At 37.3% G+C, this 23,350-nt stretch overlaps 1 long non-coding RNA gene across 1 annotated transcript in view; it reads left to right on the top strand.

Moving 5' to 3' along the window:
• The window catches only part of LOC137482582 (uncharacterized), a 35,208-nt gene extending 12,381 nt beyond the window's left edge, over positions 1-22,827 (top strand). The window contains exons 2-4 of the long non-coding RNA XR_011004159.1: positions 18,839-18,938; positions 20,125-20,285; positions 22,711-22,827. This is a non-coding gene — a long non-coding RNA (uncharacterized lncRNA). The remainder of the gene's footprint in view (positions 1-18,838; positions 18,939-20,124; positions 20,286-22,710) is intronic.
• The last annotated feature ends 523 nt before the right edge of the window (positions 22,828-23,350 follow it).

The following is a 23,350-nucleotide window of genomic DNA, read 5'->3' as shown; positions in this document are numbered from 1 at the left end:
GAAGAAAATTGCAATTAAGTTGAAAAGGAAATATTTACTGAGTCAGAGCTGAAATTAGTATTTTTCTTTAGGGCCACCAACCCTCTGAACCTTTGTCTAGGGATACAAGAAATCAGAACACTAACTGCATCATAGATTATAATCAACATAGGAGATGCTGACAGATTCTGCCTGCTAATGTCAATAGAGATTGAAATTTTCTGTTAAAAAGCATAAATCCAGAGTTTGAAACCATGGGTGGAAAGGTGCAGAAGGAGAAGGAGGAATAAGAAAAGGAAGACTTTTTCCTGATGCTATGTCCAAATAGTGAAAGCATAGTCTAGTTGCAATAAAGAGAAAAAGGCATATTTTAATTTCTACACTTGGCTACAATGCTGCAGCTGTAATTGCATCAGTAGTATGAAAAGAATATTAATTGGCATACACTTTTCCAAAATAATTTAAAGTACAGAGAACCTGGTCTGTCACCTGCCAGTCTCAGTGTGAATCTAGTTTGTAATGATAGACCATATCCATCCCCACTCACTGTGTCATTTTTTTAATTGCTGTCTTTGTTCAGTCTCAGCATTTGGCTGTCACATCTTTAAGAAAAATGGTCCAACTGTTTTGCCACTTGCTCTAAGAAATAAGTTACTCTCAGCATATGGAGGCTTTCACAAACAATATGCTTTCAGTTTTCTGTGCTTTGGATTTCTCCACAGAAAATTGGTAAAGCTAGTGTGAGATTAACTAAAAATGCTGCTGTCCATATCAGCAGAGCCTGCAAAAACTTCTGCGCAGGAGCTTGCCAAGGAGGTGGATTTAATGTGCATCCTGCTTCAGCTGAACTTCCTGTAGTGAAACAGCACAGAAAAAACAACTGTACTGAAAGGCAGCACTTGCTAAAGAAGAGATGCCACCTCCCAGGCCTGTCAGTCCCTCCGGGTGTCACCCCTTCCCTCCAGTGTGGGACTGCCCCACACAGCTTGGTGCTGGTGGCAGACGTGCCCTCGATCCCACTGCCCACGGCACCAGCAAAGGTGTTAAACAGTGCCAGTCCCAGACATGGTCACTGCTGCCAAGGCTGTATCCAAAATATTCTGAAGAGTTGCACAGTCTAAGAGTCTGTAAATGAATCTCTTCTTGTTACTCAGAGCTCCACACTGACTTCATCCAATGCACTTTAGCACTTGTGTTAGAAGTGCCAGTAAATTTTTTGTGTCTGTAAGTCTGTACTTGAAAAATTCGAGACTGTTCCTCCTTGAGGGGAAAAAATATTAAAAAAGAGAAAACAAGAACAGTTCATTTCTACAATTTTAGGTCCATGTTGCAATCTAATCACTCACCTTATTCCTATCAAAATAATTAAAAATACTATTTAGTAGGAATTGCTTTGATTTTTAACCGGTCTTTCTTGACATGTGGCATTCTTCAGTGTGATGTGCTGCTTTGTTTGAAAAACATTGGTAACACTATTGGTCCTTCAGGATGACAGGTTTTCTTAATAAATATCAGCTCTGTTGTTTTCATGTTATGTAATTTGTCATCTTTTTATTTCCTCTGGTTTGGTAAATATTTTTTGTAATTTTTGCTGTATAATTCTATCTATAATTTTATTTATGTTCAAATACTATAGTCTGGCAAAAATGATAATATAAAATAAATCTGTGTAAACTTCACACAGTCCAATTTTTTTTATAACTCAAATTTGCCATTTTGCAATTCTAAGCAAACATTAATTTTTATATAACAGGGTTTAGAAGTTTATTTTACACAGCCACAAGAAATTTCATTTTCATTTCTAACATGCCAGAAAAAGAATAGCCTGGAAAACAGATATAGTTCTTGGAGCATTCCTCTTGCAGAGAGTTTTATCTTAGGCAATAAGTCTGACATTTCAAGGCATAGTGTGACACTTTTCATATAAGTTTAGGAGTAAAGGGCCATGATTTTCTGCCCTTCTGCTGCTTTTTCCTTCAACCTTATTAATTTCAAAGGGACACTTCTTGACTATGTTTCAACCAAAAAATGGCTAATAAGGAAGGCTGAAAATGATGATAAAATGGAGATACAGGCGAATATATTATTTTAAGAATGTACATTTCTTGTCAATTAAATGTTCAGTGAATATCTTCATGTTCCTCTAGAAATTCATAGAAGCTGAATCAGAGAGAAAGTGGATCTCATCTGAGAGGAGCTCATCAATGTTTAAAGTAAATTAGATTTAAAAAATAACCAGAGTTCATACCAAAGTCTCATGTTTCTGTGTTTAAATCAGTCCATACATAGCAGGGAGCAGAACTTTCTGAGAACGGATGAGTTTCCCATGTTTTCCTGTTCTGTACTTCTGGTACCTTCTTTTGACATATTTATTTCCAATCTGGATGAAATAAAATATCTGATCAGAGATTTTATGTGAAGGTGAAAACATGAGAGTGTTCTTTGAACTAAAGAGTCCTTAGACATTAAATTCATCAGTTGTGGAACTGAATTTAACAAGAATGACCTGAGGAAAAATCATTGTGGCAAGAAGTTAAGTGGAAAGCAGTTAGTGGCAAGAAGGGAAAGGAGTTTTTCTAATAGCAGGGTGTGCCAGGATGACTGACAGTGTTATGAAGTGCCTTGCCACCTTCAGGGTATCACTGGGTGGACAGCCCTTTCCATCAACAGCTGCAAAGAACATAATCAATGGGGAGGAAGGGAAGTATTTTTGTGTTTGAGCTGAATCACTGTATAAAATGGCTGTAGGGAACAAAGAACATAATGACATGTCTGGGTTATAGAAGAGCATCTAGTAAAGCAAGAGTATAACAACCCTCACCCAAAAGCTTTTAAAGCACAAAACCAATCAAGTTAAAAGAATAATGTTTTAGCCCTAGTACCCTGGGCCTGCTCTCACTCTTGTTCTAGAAAAGATTTACAACTGATTTCAGCCTCCTTGCTTAGTCATTCTCATGAAATATATTGTAAGCCTTGCCTCCCCCTCTGTAAGTCAGAGAAAACTCTTTTAGTCACAGGCCTTAGGTAAGAGAAAAGTTGAGCACACCAGGATTTTCTAATTGAAACTTGATGTTGCTCTTGTTTCTCCATTTTCGAGTGAGCAATAGAATTTGCTCCCTGGTTCTGAAAAAGGCTTAAAAGGAGAGCAGTGGTAACACGGGTCCCACTTTAGCTTTGGACTTGAGAGAATTGAGAACAAAAGTGGGCAGACATCAACAAAGTTTAAGGAGGAAGAGTTCTGCAGAGTCACACTCGAGGCTCAGGAGGGACATCTTAGTATGCTTCAGAAGAGGCAAAATCCATTTGGAGTGGCAGGCAAAAGGGTAGCTGAGTATGGAAAAAAAAATCCAAACCTCTTAGGATGAATGCTCAATGTCTGTTCTAACAGGAAATTTGAGTCATTGTTATTTCAGCAGCCAGTTCAGGTGAATGAGCTCCCTCATAGCTCTGATCAAGGGCAGAGTGGAATTCCTGCTGTGATGTGTAAAACATATTTTTATTTGTCTCTTTGAATTCCCACTGGAATTGCTGTCTGATGGGAAGCAGGCTAAATCCCTGTGTTCTTTACATTGCATTTCTTCAGCACATAGCCTGGGCTTTTCAGGAGTAGAGGATAGATGGGGATGAAGTGTGGGGTGTTTTTGGGGAGGTTAATTATGGAAGGAACCCCCAGCAGCCAGAGAACTTGACAATAGACAAGACTTGATCTTCAATGTTCTATTTTGGCCGTGCCTGATCCAAACACACGTTATTTTAATTCATATATACTCATATATACTTTTACACAGGAACTCCAGATGGTCTGACTGAATTTAACCTCACATATAATTTGATCTAAATTTGTCTGAATTCACACTTTATCGCATGTTTAATTTGTTTACCTTTGCTGATCAAAACAGGGCATTTGATCTGTGAATTTAATGTTGAAGATTGCTGTGTATTAAAGTGATTTCATGCGCCTATGTTTTAGGGAAAATGACTTTATTATAGAAGCTGTTGGAAAAGCTACAGGAAAACAAGATCCTTCTTACAGAAATAGGAAGAATGATGTCTTTTCCTTTTGAAAGAGAGCTCTCATAGAAGTCCTTGAGGTCATATACCTTACCAGTAGTATTCACAGTTAAATATAAAACATTCCTTTATTTAAATCTGAAGACTACTAAAATGACAGTGAAGGGAGCTCTGCTACCAGAGCTGCTCAATGTTTCTCTGGTAGAGTTTCAAAGCTGCAGGACATCCTCAATCAATCTGTCAGTATTAATGGTGATGTGCGTTTGTTTTTCCAAATATGCATGCCTATATTATAACCCACAAAACTGCATAGCAAAACCAGATAGTTTTATACTTTGATCAGATCTTCCAAATCTGTGAGTGGCTCACTACGCAGATCTGGTGCTTCATCTAGCCCCAAAGTATCTTTTAAGTGGGAAAAGTTTTATGGAGCATTGGCAAATGCCTTAGTTCAGATATTGGACTGTGGTATCTCTTAAAATATAATGCTCTTAGACACCATTTATATGTTTTGTAATGCATATTACTGATGTTCCTCCTTGACTCACAAAATTAGCTCTACCTTCTAAATCTGTCAATAACAGAACTGTAAATAGTAAATCATATTTAGTAATATAATTAGTAAGTTTTTAAGGGTTTGACATTTTCCATCTTCGGCTATTTAAATTGATTTTTATATAAAGCAATTAAGGACATCCTTTTTCCATTAAGGAAATTATATTTAACTTCTGTTGTGATAATGTATGTTATATATAGAAGAAAGAAGGTACTTGAGTTTCACTTTTTTCCCTGCAAGGTCATTTTCATTGCTGGTGGTGGTGTAATTTTTCAGAACAAATATATTAATAGGTGGTGCTCTTAGCACAAAATCAATCAAGAGTTCAAATATAAATATTTCTTTTGACATAATTACTGTCATGAATGAGAAATTATTTTAATTCACTAAACAAATTTAGGCTTTTGACAGATTAATAAGCAGTATGGAAAGTGTTGCCTGAAAGCTATAACATGAGCGTTTTACTTTCTTGTCTGAGATTAATGCTTATTGCTGGAGTTTTCCGTGACACTTCATTAGGATGGTGGCAGACATAAATAAACATACACAGTTTTGATGAAGAGCTTTGGAATGTGTTTTAGACATTGAGCTGATTGGAACAGAGCAGTATGAGAGTAGCAGAGATACTCTGGGCAAAAAGGTGAAAATAGCCCAGCTTGAGATGATTTTGTTTCCTGAAAAAAAAAGCTTGATGAATAATAATTTCTTATTTCATCATTGCTAATCGCAGTATTTCTTTTCACAAACCAGTGTTTAGTTTGTTTGTCTGTGCACATCACTGTAAGGCAAAGCACTGACATTGATTCCATAATGATTGCAATTAATTGCGTAAGTTGCTGTCAGTGTAACCTCCAAATAGGTTTTGTACAAAAGTCCAAGGCAGATATTTTTGTCCTACAGCTTAGTCAGAAATGTGAGAACATAATTTCTTAAGTTTCCTCCTCTGTGATTTGCTTCAGGAGAACAATGGTGAGGAACAGATTAAAATTATACTTTTATGCATTTGCTAAACTTTAGATAACTCCATAGGCAGTCTAGCTGACTCTGACACATAGACAGAAATGTTTTTCCCGGTCTAATTCTGGATTAAAATATTTCAGAGAATTCCTCAACACACATGGGAGAAAGTCCTAAACTATATCATCTGAATTAGGCATAAAGCAGGAGGGGTTGGCTAGGTGATCTCCAGAGATACATTTGAACTTGAATTGTTCCAGAAATCTGCAATACATTATTAGTTTTGAAAGAAAAAGTATCTGTATTTCTGGCAGGGATTGCCCAATTCTTTCCCAACATGTTCTTATGGAGTAGTCAGCAAAGATCTAGTGAACATAACTACTGTAGAGCTGAGGTCAATGTGAATATTTTACCCCTTCCCTAGACCTGAAGTGATCTGTGCGTGCCACTAGTGAGCACACGAGAGCATTAGAAACTCTGTTAAGGGAATGGGAGTGTGTTTGGATTTTTTTCCTCTCTTATAGAGTTTTTTAATTTTCTTTCCTCTTTAATTTTTTATTTTGTTCTTGTTATCTCAGAATTCACAAAATAACAGCTTCTATCACACTGGGGTAGCTTTAGAACTACCATTGTTCTCAATGAAATTGTGTCTTTTCTACAGTAAAAACAGTTTGCATGGGAGTGTCTTCTTGATTTCATTATAATACTTTACATTCTGATGCAGAGGGAGGTTTCATATCCTTGGAAGTATCTTACAAAACTTACCACATGTCATATCCTGCCTCTCCAATTGTTATGATGCACATTTAATAAGATTTTCCTTAGGAATACATGTTCATCAGTAGATGAAGCTGCATGAAGAGTTATAGCTCTTTTAAAGACAAGGTTATGCTGGTAGTATGTAAAAATAAGTTTCAGTGGTGTTCAGTTCATCAGACTTCTGTACTAGACATGCCAGTCTTCACTCCATTAAGGTACATTGCATAATTTTCCTGAGGAAAAAATATTTTGAGCATAACTTAAAATGTTCTGCAACTGCCATAGAATCCCAAATGCCTTATTCAGCATTCTTTAAATGGTTTTGTGGTTTGATAGTGCACTTAGTTATTTTAAAATATCTGTGGACAAGAGCATCCTCTTTGAAGACAGTCAGGAGGTACTATATGATTATCTTCTTGATAATAGTGCCACTTCTTCAATAATGCTGGTAGATGTTTTTTTTTATTCCTCTTAATTGATCCTTTTTTTCATCTTTCTACTCAACCACAGAGACAGATGGAAGCCTTTTTTTCTTTTTATGTGATTATTACATTCTTGAGACTCAATTTTTTGGAGAGGGCTGGAACACCATTAGCAATCTTTAGTTTTAACAAAGTTAGCAAGAGTGTGTTGACATCTATGCTTGCATTTTATTTGAAGTAAAAATAATGTAATATTTATGTCCCAGACTTCATCTTATGTACTAATAGCATTGTGGCCTCAACTAGAAGGTAGGAATTAAGTTGTTGACATTTTCATTTTTAATTTATTTTTTTAATAACAGGAATCAATTTATTATATGGAATTCCTTTTTTCCTTCTTAAAAATGTTTAGATGTTGCTTATTTATATTGACTTTAATGTTAGACTTTAAACTTCAGAGTATTTGGTAGAAACCTGCATTTCAGTTTGGTGATTTCAGTGAAGTGAAACTGGGCTTTCCAGTGCATTATGTCTGTGAGCATCTATATGGATAATTAATTATGAAAATATCTTTGTGCACTAGAAAAGTCTTTCTGATTCAGTATTGTAAATGTTGTTTTTTACATGCCTGTGCTTCTGTTTTCACACTTGCCCACTCTAGGTCGAGAAGACATGAAAAAATTCAGTTTCATACTGGGGAAAAAGGAGATAAAACTGGAAAAAGAAAACCAGATTTCTCTTAAACCACACAGTGTGCAATTAGTGTTGAACTCTGGAATTTGAAGCTGTAAAGGGCAAAAAAATAGAGGCAAAAATGCAAATGAGAAATATGTGTGAACCAAGCACTAAGAAAAATATAGAAATATTGTTAAATGTAGAGCCATCAAGCTTTAGAGACTTTTGAAAATGGATAAATGGAGGACCATGATTGTTTCAGGTCTGGTTGCTTCCTTACTTTTCTCTTGTGGTGGATGCTGATGGAGCAGAAGCAGGAAGGCCTTGCCTCAGTCAAGTGTGACAGTATTTCTGTTCCCAGCCAAAATCTTAGGCAAATAAATAGGTGACCTAGTTTCAGAGGAATTAAATAAGCACAGTAAAGACTAAGGATGAGCACAGACAAGGATGTAATGTTCTTAGGACAGAACCTGTGCTTGCATCTGCCCTGATACACCAAAATAGGACTCTCTGGCTCTTTATATCCTTCCAGGCTGGTAAATGATCAGGTGCTTTGCAGAACTGATCTGAAAATACCTCAGCAGAATTGTTATTGGACATGTGAAATTAGGTAGATAATTTAGTCAGGTAGGTCTGTTTATTTTTTTACTGTTGCAGTTATATCAGAGTTAAAACCTGTCTTCTTTCTATTTTCCATACTAAATCAGTAGATTACATCCTTGCCTTCTGCATCCTCTGCACAATGTTTGGAAACTGCATTAATGAACAAGCATTATATAGAAGCAAAAAATATTGGGAAGAAGTAAAAAAAAGATCTTGCATCTTGAAAGATGCAAAGTATTTCAACTTAATATCTCATCATTCTCCATGAAGTTTGCTCTCTATTTTGAATTAACAGATCTCCTGTTCTGACTCTACAGATGAAGAATGATAGTTATAGATGGGTTTAATTTCACTGAGAAAGAAAGAGGTGCTTACTTCCTGCATTTTATTAGCATGTGGAACACTGGGGAAAAGGTGTTTGTTAATTCACTTCAGCAGGGGAAACTGGAAAAATGTCGTGTACTTTGGAATTTCCCACTCCTACTATTGCCATTTCTCTCAAGAAGCTACTACAGATTTTTTCCAGACTTGTTTGTAGAAAAATAATAAGAACCAGAATTTACTTTCAATCCAATAGAAATTCAAAATATGTGAGCCAAACATCTTTGCAGTTGTATCATTTAGCTTTGATATTTTCAGTTCTCAATAGGAACAGGAAACTGTTCCTATTTTTTCCCCATTCTTGAAAGAGCAGGTCTTCTGAGAATTAAAGTTAGCTTCATTATTAGTTTTTGTCTCCAAAATAACTAGATGAAGTCTTGTTTCTCTTCAGTAGATGAAGATGAATGTCATTTTTTTTCCATTTAATCTTCCTTTAAAAGTTTAATAATTCATTGATCTTTTAAATAAGTTTTGTTTAATGCCATCAACTTCCAATATAATAAGGTAAAATAAAAAAATGGCGACTATTGGACTATCCATACAAACCATTTTAAAGTCTATGCAAGATATAGAATAAAGATTTTCAGCCTATTGCAAAATCAAAGCAGGAATTAGGATCACCTAACTGGAAGAGGGGTGGTTTTGCTGTGTAAATTTGTAGAGGTTTTTATTAATCTCAGTTCAGTGTCATGAAAATAGGAAAACAATTAACATTCTGTTTCTTGAACAAGACAAGTGAAGGAAACATCCACTACATGGAGATCAGCTGAGATACTTCCCTTTCAATAGGACAGAGAGTGAAACAGGAGATTTACTAGGGGATTAAAATGCTCCTGTTATCCTTGATGTTTAGTTTGGAAAATTCCTCTTTCCACTGGAAAGGACTTCTCTATTGAACTCTCAGTTACCATGAAGAGCCTCAAGTAATTTATCTCAAGACAGAGATATGTATAGCCTTTTGTTTTCTGAGCTCTCATTCTAAATATGATATAAATCAACTCTTTTGTCACCCAGGTGGCCTGCAACTAATCACCATTTTCATTAGTCAGTAAATTAACAGGTTCATTAGGCCCTGCTGGTGTCAGCTGCTATAAGGACAGAAAAGTTTTGGGGTTTTTTCCTTTTTAAACTGCAGGATGAAATTAACTTTTCTGTAGCCCATGATGTTGTCCTGTAACATTTATAAAAATGTCATACCTGACTACATGAGCTCTAAATACTGTTGGGAATTGCACAGCCTGTAGTGTCAGTGGGTATGGGGAATTACTGACTGAAATTGAAGTCTGCATAGATGTCAGTGCTTGTTTTAAATTCCTCTGTTGGGTGCAGTGCTAGGAGCCATTGGGCTTTTCCTCCTAGATTTTACCTGCATTGAACTAATTAAACCAGCATTTTTCTTCACTTCTACTTCTGACAAACATGTAGAAGTAATCCCACTTAAGACACAGGAATCCTGCTTTTTACAAGATCTAAGCTAAAGCTTTATACTGGAAAAACACTTCATCACTTTTTTGATGTTTTCTTCCTTAGTCACCTCTCACAGTCTTAAAAGAAATTATTTAGTGGACACTGATAAGGTAGCCTAGTATGTCACTGATAAGAGAAGAAAGAAGATAACAGTTTCCAAGATGTATTATCAGAAATCCAGGAGGATATTAACATATTGAACAAAGATAAGCAGATAAATAACTTGTGGCAGCCTCACAGACTGCTGGAATGATCTTCAAGTATTGATTTTGATGAAAGAGTCATTAATCCTTGAAAAATGCATCTTAAATTGTCTCATCTTTTAAGGAAGCAAAATCCTGGCCTTGTGATCAATACCATTTTTCCTGTTGATTTCTCTGACCCAGAATGTCACTCCAAAGTCTCATGAAATGCACAGTCAGAAATCAGAATATCCAGGCTTGCAGGAGAAATTGATAGTAAAGAAAGACTTTGCAACTAGCACCCATGGGTAGTTTACTATGGAAGTCAAAATTAAATTGTGAAGTGTTTTCATAATGTATTAAACAGTATCATCGTTTAGTTTAAATAGTATCATAGAATTTAATAACTTAATGATGTTATTAACCTTCACATACTCCTACCTAAATTTATTTATGTAATGCTGGATATTTGATGTCGTGATTTAATATTTCTCCCACAATAAAGAATACACCTCAATAATTAGTACTGATGTCTCAGGTTTCAGCTTTTATATTTTTCAGATTCTATTCTGCTAGAGTGTGTAAGACTAGGCTTCATATTAGGGAATGGTGAGCTCTCTTCACAGAGTAGGGAGACAAAACAATTCCTTCTCTAGCTGGGGACCAAGGACAGCCGATCCAGATCTCTGGTCCAAAAACATAAATAATGGGGGCTGCAGAGAGAAAAACAAGAAGGATGGGAGTACATGGGCTAAAGCTGGAATTGGACAATGAACACCAATATACAAATGGACCAAAACTTATAAAAGTGTGAGACCCTGTGGCCAATCATACATTTTGTGACCTTTTTGGGTTGTGCTGCCCAAGATGGATCCATTGAGGCCTCTTAATAAATCCTTACTTTATTCTTTAGCTCTGTCTAGTCTCTGTTCTAGGTCAGCCTTCACAAGGCATCAATACCTTGTCTCATTAGTCAAGACCTTACACATTTGCATAAGATCTCTCTCTTGTAATTCGAGAAGTGTAATCTGAGAAATTCCAATGTACTTCCTCCTTTTAAAAGAATGCAGCTGTGGAATCGGAGAGACAGGGATTTGGCAGATGGACCGCTGGGTGGATATGGAGTTGGCGGGATGATCACAGCCAGAGCTGCTGTTCATGGCTTGATGTCCCTGTGGAGAGCAGTGAGGTGCCTCTGGGGTCGTTTCTGGGACATCAGTGCTGTGTAACACCTTTAGCTGACAGGGGGATCCAGGGCAGCCCTGAGGGTTTGCTCATGGTGCCAAGCTGTGACGGTCAGTCACCCGCTGGAGGGAAGGGATGCCATCCAGAGGGACCTGGACAGGCTGCAGAGCTGGGTCTGTGTGAGCCTCATGGAGGTCAGCAAGGCCAAGGGCAGCAGGTCGGGTCAGCCCTGAGCACAGACACGGGCTGGGGAACTGGGGGTGCATTGAGGGCTGCTCTGAGGAGAAGGGCCTGGAGGTGTTTGTGGGTGAGAAGCTCAGCCTGACCTGGAAATGTGCACTTGCAGCCCAGAAAGCCAAATGTGCCTTTATCTCATCTTTGAAAAGTCATGTTTTGCACAGCTTTTTAAGGCATAATTCTTAAATAAGACCAACAACTCTGTTTCTCGTTTAAAATATATAATTAATGCAAACATAAGGAAATGAATCTTTAAATTCTGTCCCTAATTATATTAAAGTATTCCCAACTGTTTTTTGTGTGTAGAAGCAGCAGTTATCTAGCACCAGTAGGCCTCAAATTAATTCAAGAATTTATTTATATGTGTGCTTGTGTACACACATACCTGTGTGACACGTGCACTGATTTGCTTAGCCAGGGCAACCTGATTTTACTTTCTTTTACTTTGTGCTTTTGTTTTATTTTTCTGAATAGTTAGATGCAATTTCAGATTTTGTCAAAATCTATTATTGAAATTTTCCCTGGTGTCTATTTTTTTCCTCCCTTACTGGAAGAACAGTGACAGAGAATGGTGGTTTAGGTTATTCACAGCTGTCTTTTTTGCTCATGGCTTATTAATTTGCCTCACATCAGAATATAGAAAAAGGTAACTGTCAGTGAGCAGTAATAGGGAAAAGGTAGTCAATTAAATTTTGGAAAGCTTCCTAGTCCCATACTCCAGATAAACGTAGGGTTAAGATGAAAGGTTGGGGCCAAAATCCTTTGGTTTCCTAAGGACTCTTTGCAGATACTGTTATCCAAGCTAGGCATACATGTGTTAGAAAAATCAAACTGTCCATTATGAAGTTTTAACTTTTTGACAGTTCCTTCCTGAAATACGGGTATTCCCAAGAATTCATCATCTTCAATTTGCAAATTAAAAAACTATTATTTGTTTTATATTTGATTTTTTTAAATCATCAAGTATTCTGTTTAGGACAGTTATCTCTCTCCCAAAGAGAGATCCTGTTGGATATTTGAATTCTCCATTCTTTGCTACGTGACTAATCACCTTCATCACCTACTGGTTTGGACAAAAAAAATATTCAAAGCATTTTACAGGAACAAGTTAACCCTAATTTTCTAAGCGGTTACCAGCGCAGTCTCAATAAATTAAGATATCATCAGTTTTTCAAGACTGGAGTCATGGGCAGGGAGAGTGGGCTTTGTATCAAACCTTTCTAGTAACCTTTCCATCTGAAGGCAGTACATTTCTAGAATCTTTTACAAAAAGGATGGACGTGTGTGGTGGGACAGACAGTGAATTCTGTATTTCCAGTTTATTAAAAACACAGATTCACAACTCTGGTGACTCAGTACTAAGTTCTAGTTATAGTGAGTGCATGTGATATCCACGTTCTTGGCTCTCATACAAAGAACTGAAACATGCTATGACTTTTTACTGCCAGATTTCTCAAAGTTGTCTGCTGGGGTTTCAGGAGTCAAGCAGTTGCCAACCTCAGGACTTCTTTGAGTGAATTTCTGGCTGATTTCTGCTCTGATTCACAGCCCAACAGTTCACTCCTGTGTGGTGTTGTTTGATTTGATTTAAGGTTCAGGTGATGCTTGATTTGATTTAATGCAGAGGAATTTGTCTATTTGGATTATAAGGGAGCAGCATCTTCAGTGGATCGTGGGGACACGGAAACAAGCCGTGCTCATGAGAAAAAGGTGCTCGTGTGTGAGACTCAGTCTCAGCAGTAAGTTCTCACCAAGGGCATCCTAGATCAAGTAAGGCGACTCCCTCTAAAGAGATGAGTGCCCAGGAAAGTGAACTCCATGGATCACCTGTGCTAAGCCACAGAGAGCTTGTCAGGATCTGTGTTTCTCCCTCCCTTCTGACTGTGTGTGCACGCTCACCCGTTTGTAGAAAGGCTTGGGGTGGGAGCCAGGGCTATAATTACCATTCTGTTCAGTGCTCTGCTGCTTGTTTTCCCAGTGTACAGCAGTGGATGTGGGCCTGGTGATGTAATAAATGGGTACAAAAGGTTAAATCTTGTTCAGCATATGGGGAGAAATTTCAGATAAAAGGAGAGTGCGGCCCATTTGCCAAAAATCTGATTCATGCAAGAAAATCAGAGAGGAGGGATAGAAAAGAGAAAGGCTGTTGTTATTTTTTAACAAAAGACACTAGAAGCACAATCAGTAGATTCTGTCTTGACTGAAATTACATCGTTTTGAGCATATAATTGCTGGGAAAAAAATTGACTGGAAGCAGCTAAAGCTTGCTTTTGCTTTCTCAGGGCATCTGTAGTTAGTTGTATTTCATGCTAGCAATCTTAACCATTTAAAAATCAGATAAATTCTCCCCATGATCATAAAATAGAATGATTAAAGAAGGAGTCAGAATGCATGAGAATTTGCCTTTTCCCACCAATTAACTTTTGCTGTAATTTTTTTTTTTTTGGTCAGACTGTGGCTTTGACAGCTTGTATTATGTGGCTTCCCCTGGGGTTTTAGCAAGTTCAGTGATATTTGAGTTTAGCTCATAATTAAACCCCAGAACTTTTTATAGTCTTTACTGACTGATTTAGTTCCTTCCATGCCAGGGATGGAAAGGCACAAAATCCCTGACACACATCATCTCAAACATATTGCTCAAATTGACAGAATGAAAGACAGAGAGTAAGACAAGTTTCAGGAAAATTTCCATTAAGGTTCTGAAATGGGTCTTTGGAAATGGTTCTTTGTCTTACTGGATTCTTCTTTTCAAATAAAGATACAATATGGCTAACAGAAAATCAATATATTAACCCCTGATTACAGAATGGATTCAGATATTAAATCAGAAATGGGAGCCAGGCTGCCTTCCCAGTAAAGAAGCAAGAGCAGAACTGCACTGAGAGGCAGAAAAGAAAGCTACTGCTCCACAGCATTGCTCAGCAAGCACCATCTTACAAAAAAAAAAAAAAAAAAAAAAAAAAAAAGGAAATTGGGGAGTGAAATTTGACAATAAAATAATAAATCTGGAAAATAGCATGAAGGTCAGAGATAAATATAACCATCAGGGAAAGGAGAAGGAAAGTGGAGAAGAAACAAGAGAGAACTTCAGCAGAAGTGCAGCTGCAGATTGAAGTGACAAAGGAACATGAAAGAGGAGGTGGAGTAATTGGATGTCTCAGTGGTAGGTGCTTTGGCAATTGCATGAGTGGAAGAAGCCAGCTCTATAGGACACAGCATTTGGTTGTCATTCAGGGGGAACAGCTATTAAATTCAAAGTGAGAAGAACAACAGAAACAGACAGTTCAGGAAAGGTACTCTGGGAAGATTAAAACAGGAATTTCAGTCCAAGTCATTGTGGTGCTATGTTAGGTACATAACAGGGCTCTTTCCATTTTCATCTGGTTTTTAGGTTTGACAGGAAGAAAATGATTTTCACTAGAGATATAAAGGGCAATATTTTCAAAAGTGCATAAGTGCTTTTTCAGAAATTGCTTAGACTTAGTTTCATAGAATCACAGAATGGTTTGGGTTGGTAAGGATGCTAAGGATTATCTAGATTTACTCCCCTGACATGGGAAGGGACAGTTTCCATTAGTCTAGGTTGCTCAAAGCTCCATCCAGCCCCACTGTGAACACTTCCAGGGATGGGGCATCTGTAAACTCTCAGGACAACCTGTGCCAGGGCCTCACCAATCTCATTGTAAAGAATTTCTTCCATATATCTAATTTAAACCTACTTCCTTTCAGTTTAAAGCCATTTCCCTTTGTCCTGTCACTCCATGCCCTTGTAAAATGTCCCTTACCAGCTCTCTTGTAGCCTCTTCAGGAACTAGAAGTTTGCCCTAAGGTCTCCTCAGAGCCTTTTCTTCTCTTTCCCAGGTTGAATAATCCCAATTCTCTCAGCTTGTCCTTATAGAGGACATACTCCAGCCCTCTGATCATCTTTGTGGTCCTCCTCAGGAATCTCTTGAGGAGCTCTCTTCATTGTTGGGTTCCCAGAGCTGGATAGAGCACTCTGGGTGGGGTCTCTCAGCTGGAATAAAGGGATAGAATCACCTCCCTCGACCTTCTGGTCACAGTCCCACTGCTTTAGATGCAGCTCAGGATGTGCCAAGAATATTCACACTTCGTAGGGTGGTCCCTGAGGTTCTCTCTTGTGGTGGGAAGGGAGAGAAGGAAAAGAAAAGAATCATCCAGAAGGGTGATACTGCCACTCCTCCTTTCATTAACCACAGAGGGACTCTAGACACTTCCATAGACCAAGTACTTTAATGCTGGCAACTTCAGGCAGAAAAGGGCTCATAAAATTATCCTCTGAGCACTTTGACAGGGCCAGAAAGGGATGTACAATTATTCAGGAGAGCTAACACAACAAAATACATTTTATGTTTAATCTGACCAAAGTGAGGTGTTTTGAGGCAGTTAGGTAGTCAAAACATCTGAGTCAAGTAGATTCCCTTTTATAAATACTACACTCATAATTTCTGGCAGACAGCATCTTCTCAGAGATTTTTTTCCTTCAGAAATGGAATTTTGTGTCAGAAAATCATTATGACTTTTCTCCCAACTCATGGTACTTAGGTGCTGATATCTTCTGCCAACTGTTTCTAGAACTGCTCCATAACTTTCTTAAAATTTATGGCCTCTGTTCTTCCTTTAGAAACAGAATATGTTGGATGCTTCTTCTATTCTGGTAAGGACAGCATGGCCAAAAGAAAATTATCCATCCTATTACCAGCAAAATTTTTAATTAACCTCATGTTTATCTCCACCTTTTAGTCATCTGTCAGTTTTTTTGTGAAAATAATTCATTTTGGTTAGCTTAACACAAGTTTAAATTTGCACAAAGTGAATTTGGCTGAACCTCAGCTGTGTATGCCAGATGACAGGTAAAAGTATTTTACTGTGGGGTGGATTCCATGGAATCTCTGTGCTGGAAATTCAGACATGCTTAATACTGAACAAGAGCGTGTTGGCTGAAATGCTGGGCATTAGAGAAAACAGATCTTCAGAAAATGTATAGATCAGAAACTGGAGGACAATATGGTGATTGCCTCAGAATAATGGTAGATAAATTGCTCCAGAAAACAAAATGCTTTGGAACCCAAAAGAACATTTTTAAGGAAGCTGTTATCATAACCTTTGGCAGTAATTGCTATCCAAATATCTAAGTTTTATGAGTCAGTTGTCATGGAGTGTACCTATTACACTGAGTAGACAAACCATTGATAAGAAGGAGTTGCCTTGCAAAACTGAACCCCAAAGCTCTTGCTGTTTGGACAGTGATAATTTCTTTTTCCTGCCATTGCTTCTTTTGTATAGAGTGTGAGACTAGGGTAAGACAGGGAAGTTAAAAATTTCATGTTGTTTACATGTGATGTGATAATTTGGTGGATTAGAATTTGGGAACTTGTTAGAAAATAGCTGTTATTTTCTTCTGTGATCTCTCATACTCTGTATTGGTGTCTTTGGGAGCAATCAGGACTGTGGTGCTTTGTGGGAGAATTGTTCTGCTGAAGTTCTTCACTCACAGAGGAGAATGGGAGGCCAAAAAGACCACACTATAGCTTCTGTGAGGACCTACAAATCCTTTTTACTTTTTCTCACTTCTGGTAAACATTCATATTTTCAGTCTATCATTTCACCAAAGCAATATACTGGTTTTTTTTTTTTAACAACAGGTTTTATTTTCAAAACCATTTAATTAAAAATAAACTGCCCTTTTTTTCTAAATCTCAATACGTGTGTTCCTTCAAGCATGCTGTGTTTCATGTACACTCTCTGCTTTTTACAACTGAAGATCACACGTGAAAGACCTTTTCTGTTTCTGCAATGAAAGCAAAGAATTTCTTTATCAGATATTAATGAGGTTATGAAGAGGCATTTAAAATTTATTTATATCTCTCATTAAATACCATAAAAATCCACTCAAAGTTGTTCTCTTAGTTCTGAGTTTCTGCTGAAGAATTTAGAAATAATTTTCAGTGCGTCTTGGTCCACTGAAGTACCACCTGGACTTTCAGGTATAAGGGAATAAACCTAGAAATAATCTTTTTAACAACAGACCAAATTTTTGGTGTTCAGTAATTCTATCTTCCCTTCATTTCTCCTTGCTAGCCCAGCCAATATTCACATTAGCTGAGATATATTTGCTTTGTAATTGAATTTCAGTTTAATGTATTACTGGAAATTACTTTTGAAAAAATCTAAGGGAAGAGGCCTCTACCACTTTCCCAAACTGCAAAATAACTTCCCCTGCATACACACCAACCAGATTTATTAGATCTGTCTTCCTAACACAGAACACAGGCTGCTGGCAAAAAGAAAAAAACTGATAGTTAACCTCTTGGGCTGGAGAGAAGATTCTGCTTTTACTGTCTTTTGAGTTTGGTTTTTTTTTTTCTGCTTGTGGCAAAGCAGCTGAAAATGAGAAAATGGAAGGGCTGTGCTTTCTTGACACACAGGTGCAGCAGTTGGTGTGATGGGGCAGGGGTGGGGCAGTAATAAAAGCTGCCTGGGCCATAGCTTGTGCAGTGCTCCCCGTGCCTGCTGGCCTGGTACAGCTGGGTGCAGAGCCCTCCTGCTCCTCGGTGCTGTCACCTTCCAGCTGGCTCTGAAATAGTCTGATCTTCATCCTGGAGCCACTGCAGTATCATTTGTGAAAGGGGCTTTAAAATCTGCAGGCATGGTATTGATGGCAACACCTGTTAAGCACTGTCATGGTTTTGCTTCTCATTTAATGGTACATCTACACATTTAATGTTGGTCTGAAAAGCTGCTTCTATGTAGGCAAATTTGTCTTTTTTTCTCTTCTTTTTAATTGAAGCAAATCATATTCCTCTGATATCTTGTTTCCATGCCAAGTTTCCTCCAATTAAGAAAAAGAAAAAACAAGAATCCCCAGTCAACCCTGTTACTCTTATTCATAATTAAACCATCACACCTGAAACATCCAGCAGGCTGCTTGTGAGATTTCTGAAGTACAGGGAGAAACCACATTATTATCTTTGGGCCGTGTGCCAGCACACTGAGATGTCTGAGCTAGGAAGGGAACCAATACTTCATAGGAAAGAGAAAGGTGTTTCCTGATTAAGCAATAATTCAATATGAAGCTTAGGGAAAAAAGTGAATAGTAGGACATAAAGTTGCTTTTGTCCCTCTGTAAAATCATTCTGTCATTTAGACATGAGTTTTATTTTGTAAAAAAATGCATTTTTAACTTTTTTTAAGATGCAGCTTCTTCATGATACATTACTGTGTTGCATTTCAATGGTAAGGTCTGAGGGGAGCCATTGAAGCTTTCATATTCTTGTTTTTTGCATTAGGGATAGTTCCAAGACACACCTGCTACAATTCAGAGCACAGGTAAATAAACTCCAACCTGCGGCACTTTGTAACTTCATACAGGTATTTCTCCAAAAAGTTCCTTTTCTTTTCTAGAGCTGTTACAGGGAGCTGTGGAATGTAGGAGAGTCAATCAACTGCCCTGGGGAAGCATTGAAGCTGCCTCAACAATAGCTGACAGGAAGAGAACTGAGTGAAGTGAGGTTGTTTTTATTTTCCCCTCATAGTATTCCTTTAAATAAAAATCTATTTCCAAGTAGAATATCTTAGTGGAGAAGAATATGATTTAAACTCCATTTTCTTCTCCCATATGCTGCTAAGAACCCAGAGGCTTTATAATCACCTTGTAGCTGAAAAATCAATGGGTCGGTGGATCTAACTGGCCTCTACTGGCTGGAAAATATATGTGATTTTCTCAGTACCACTGTTCTTTCAGCAAAGAAGAGAACACTTTTTTTTTTATTTTTTTAATGTTAGGAAAAGTTTTTAGAGGGAAATAGTCAACTAATATAAAAAAGAAAAAGAGGTGTGGGGGGAGGAAACCTCAACCCTCCTACCGATGCTTGAAACTGGGAAGAATATTTGAAAGATATTTTTATTTGTTTTGATGAAGACAAAATTTTATTTCCTCCTTTTCTGTCTTCAGAAGAGGATTTTTTAATAGTGAAGTCATCCTCCTCCTAGTAACAAATGCCTGTTAGAGGAGCTTCATCTATGGTTTGTTTTTGGTTTTTTTCCTGTTTCCTTGTATTTTCAGCAACACTTTTTGTATTTCCCCTCACTTGTTTCCTGAAGATAATTATAAAAGACGGAAATCTTTCTGTGACCCTGCTTAATTCCTATGAAATAGATTATCCTTGTAGCCTGAAGTAATTGCCTTTTGCAGGAAAACACCCTTAACTTGGCATGACATTGTCACTTGCAGCCTGTACTCAGGGTCATTAAATTGTGTTCTTGTTAACAGTGACAATTCTAACCTCTGTTGCATGTGTCCCAGCACAGCAGCTCCATGTCCTCAAAACAAATTTTACATAAAATGAAGGAATGGAGTAAAAGCATGTTTGTTTATGAATGCATCACAGATCAGTGTAAATGTAAATCAGTGTAAATGTTAGTGCTTTGAGAGAGGCACCTGCACTATGGGTAAGACTGGGGTGTAAAACCACCTTTCCACTGGAGTTTTCATGGAGTGTTACACAGAAATCTGGGGGTGCTTGTAAGACAGTTCAGTGCAACAGCTTACATTTGTGCTGTTATAAATGAAGCCTGAGTTTTGGAGATTAGAAGTTGAATGGTTCCCAATTACGTTGGGGTACATACCATAATTTTTTGTTTTTTTGCCTGAATTCTTCCTTAAGAATAATTTTTTAACTGTTGTTTCCAGCTGCAGCACCTGCAGTGCTCACCTCAGGCTGTGTGCGGAGAGGAGGCAGCTGCAGAGGGTAGTTTGCACTGGGCAGGATCTGGAATTCACTCTGGAGCATCACTCCCACCCAAAAAGCTGCAGAGGGAGCAGAGAGTGATTTAGGTCTCTGATTTAGGCTGGTCAGAGAGATGCCCGAAGCTGGAGGAAGTGCAAGTAGACTGAAGTTCTTTCTTGGATTTTAGCATTAATTACCTTTGTCAGAACAATTCAGAAAAATGCTTGATCTCTTCTTTATGATTAATGTTTTTCATGATTAATGATTCCTCCCCTAGCCCAGCACTGAGCAAATGGCTGTTACTGCCTGCAAAGCAGGGATGTGTGCAGGGTTTAAATTCTCACAGCCACTGCAACTAAGCAAATGTTGCTGTCCTATTTTATATGTGGGGAAATTGCTGTGCAGAAAAAAATTAACCAACTTGCCTACAAGGTACCCTATGGCTCAACAGATTAAACATTAATGCAGGATTTCATTGAGTATAATTCTGCTCTGAGATTTCTGTTTGCTCATTTGCTTTGTTTGGCAGAGGTTTGAAGTTTTGATGCTCTTTTTCCTCAGTTTTGCTAAGAGCAGTTTTTATGTTACCTTTGATTCAGAATGCTTGAGGGTGGCTTTAAAATTCTGGTTGAATTGGAATAGGAAAATCTTCTGTATATTGGATCAGTTCATTTCAAAGCCAGAAAAGCTGCTTTAGTCAGTGAACGAGTGCTTATAGCACCTTTTCCATCATCCCCAGCAGCCTGTCTGAATTAACTCCTTCAGGGTCCTGAGTTATTGGGAAAGCCCAGAGACAGATGCATCTCACTTGATGTGTCACTGCTCCACTGCCTCTGGCATGCTGGCCACAAGTGTTGAAACACTTCATTCTTCTTTATTCTTCTTAATCCAATCTATAATTTTAATGCAACTGTCAAAACTTAGTGCTCTGGTTAACACATTTTTCACTCAATTATTTTACTATGCCTAAATTAAGGCAATGTAATCAAGCCAAATAATGTGCTAATTTTGCCAGTTTCTGAACCTCTTATGCATTTTTTTGCAAGAAATTAGGATAGAACCACTGAATTTCTGAGCCAAAATTATTAATTGTTCATGATAACATTCTCCAGGTGGATTTATAAGATGGAGTTTTTAGTTAGAGGATTTATTTAGTCAGGCATTCATACTTTTATTTTGGGTACACTTACTTGAGTAGTTGCATATTTTTCTCATTAAAGTAATTTTCTTCTTAACTTTTGTGGAATGAAGGCTTCCAGCCCTGAGCCATTGTTATTTAATGGCTTTTAATTTTTAAATATTTCATAACTCTGAAAAGTTGCAATGAAATTTTCTGGATTTCCTCTATTATTCTGTATAATTTATTCTGACTTGAAAGAGCACAACATTAAGTTGTACTAGTTCTCTCCAGTAATGAATAGCTCTTGAGACACGTTTTTTCTGAAACTCTCATTATTGACTTATGTCTGCTTCTATCAATATCAAGAAAAATTTTACAGGTGTTTAAAGCAAACAAGCCCCAGTAAAACTTTTGTAGTATTTGAATTAACAAGAATGAGACACAATTCAATAAAAGTAGCCAGAATAATGAAAAATAATGACTCTGAAAAGAGAAACTATAGCAATTTTGATACAAATATAGACAGGGACCCTATTTATTCTTTCTCATTTATATTACTTGCCTACATACAGAATAAAAAAGATGGTTCTTTATCTTCCCTCTGGGCAAAACCAGTGAACTATACAAGATATTTTCTCTTTTCAGACTACTTTAATTGGGTAGTTTGATAAAAATCTCTGTTTAGATAGAGAAACTGAAGATATTGCATCTGTATGAGTGAACAGGCACAAGGGGGAATATCCTAAGGATATTGCAGCTGTTTACAGGGATAAAGAATATATAGATTTTTCCTCCCAAAATTGAGGTTTTTTTTCTTATAATTATCTTCTTGCCTATTGTAATTTTACTCCTTTCTTTTGTCTGTTTTCATAAGAGTCTGCTTGACTGAGGTCTTCCTCTTCACCTCGAGAAAAAAGAACAATGTAGCAATGGATGAAATATGCTCAGAGAGGAAAAACTAAATCTGAACAATTGGAGTGGAAGAGAAACACATGTGTAAGAAGAAAATGCAACAGAAATGCTCCCAGAGAACATATTAAACTGAGATTCTGAATACATTTATATGTTGATTCATCCTTGTAGGCCAAGTCATGGTCCTTCAACAGGAATTTCTCAGCTCACTGTCAGAGACTAGGACTGGGACCCAGCACAGTAATGATGGAGGAGGATCATGGGCAAGTGGGAATCACCTGAAGTCTGTGCTTGCTGCCTCATTCTAAGTTTATTTCATTTGTGTTTTCATGCCCAGCAAATAATAAATCTGGCAAGGGCAACACTTTTTAGGAAAATATGTTTCTGTAGAAGGGAGTTTTGCAGTTCTGTAAATGGAGCTAGAAAGTTAGCAGTAGGAAATTTGATTTGTATTTGTGGGACTTTAGGAAGTTAATGTTGCAGTTAGGTATCTAATGGCTCTAAAATGCACTTTCAGCTGTCTGCATGTCTTCCTGCTGGCTGCTGCAAATGTGAAAACCCAGAGGAAGTCCTTCTTATCAGAAATACCCGATCAAAGGGGAGGTTGAACAAAGAAAAACTTGATTGAAAAGGTAATAGAAAAGGCAGTGGTTAAAGACAGGTAATTTTTCAGTTCATCTTAGAATTATAGAAACAGTTGAAAATAAAATACTATTCCTCTAGTTTATCCAGTGAAAAATTATGCCCTGAAGGATGCTTAAAATTAGTTTTCCCCCTCAATTATAAAATGTCACCTTATAATGCTGCTTTCATGAGTGCACGTGCCCTTGTTGTTTAATAGAACACACAATTTAAAAAATTCAATATTCAGAATTAATTTTCATTTTCATAGCTTTAATAAAGAACTAATAATGACCTTTTGGTCTTCCAGTTAGCCATTAAATTATTCTCCTTTGTTTTAGTTTGCATAGATCAATAAATTTTATACATAGGTACAGAATGACTTGCAGAAGTTGAGAATTCTCAGCTTTTCTTCACATGAAGATGGATACAAATATTGTCACTGAAATTTTCTTTTTCAGGCATGGAATATTATATTTATTTCACTATTATGTCTAAGGAAAGAAATAGAATAACTAGACAGAAAATGCCAGCTG

This window comes from Anomalospiza imberbis, chromosome 14, assembly GCF_031753505.1.
Source record: "Anomalospiza imberbis isolate Cuckoo-Finch-1a 21T00152 chromosome 14, ASM3175350v1, whole genome shotgun sequence".
Lineage (NCBI taxonomy): Eukaryota > Metazoa > Chordata > Aves > Passeriformes > Viduidae > Anomalospiza > Anomalospiza imberbis.
This window is presented reverse-complemented; position numbering and strand designations above follow the sequence as displayed.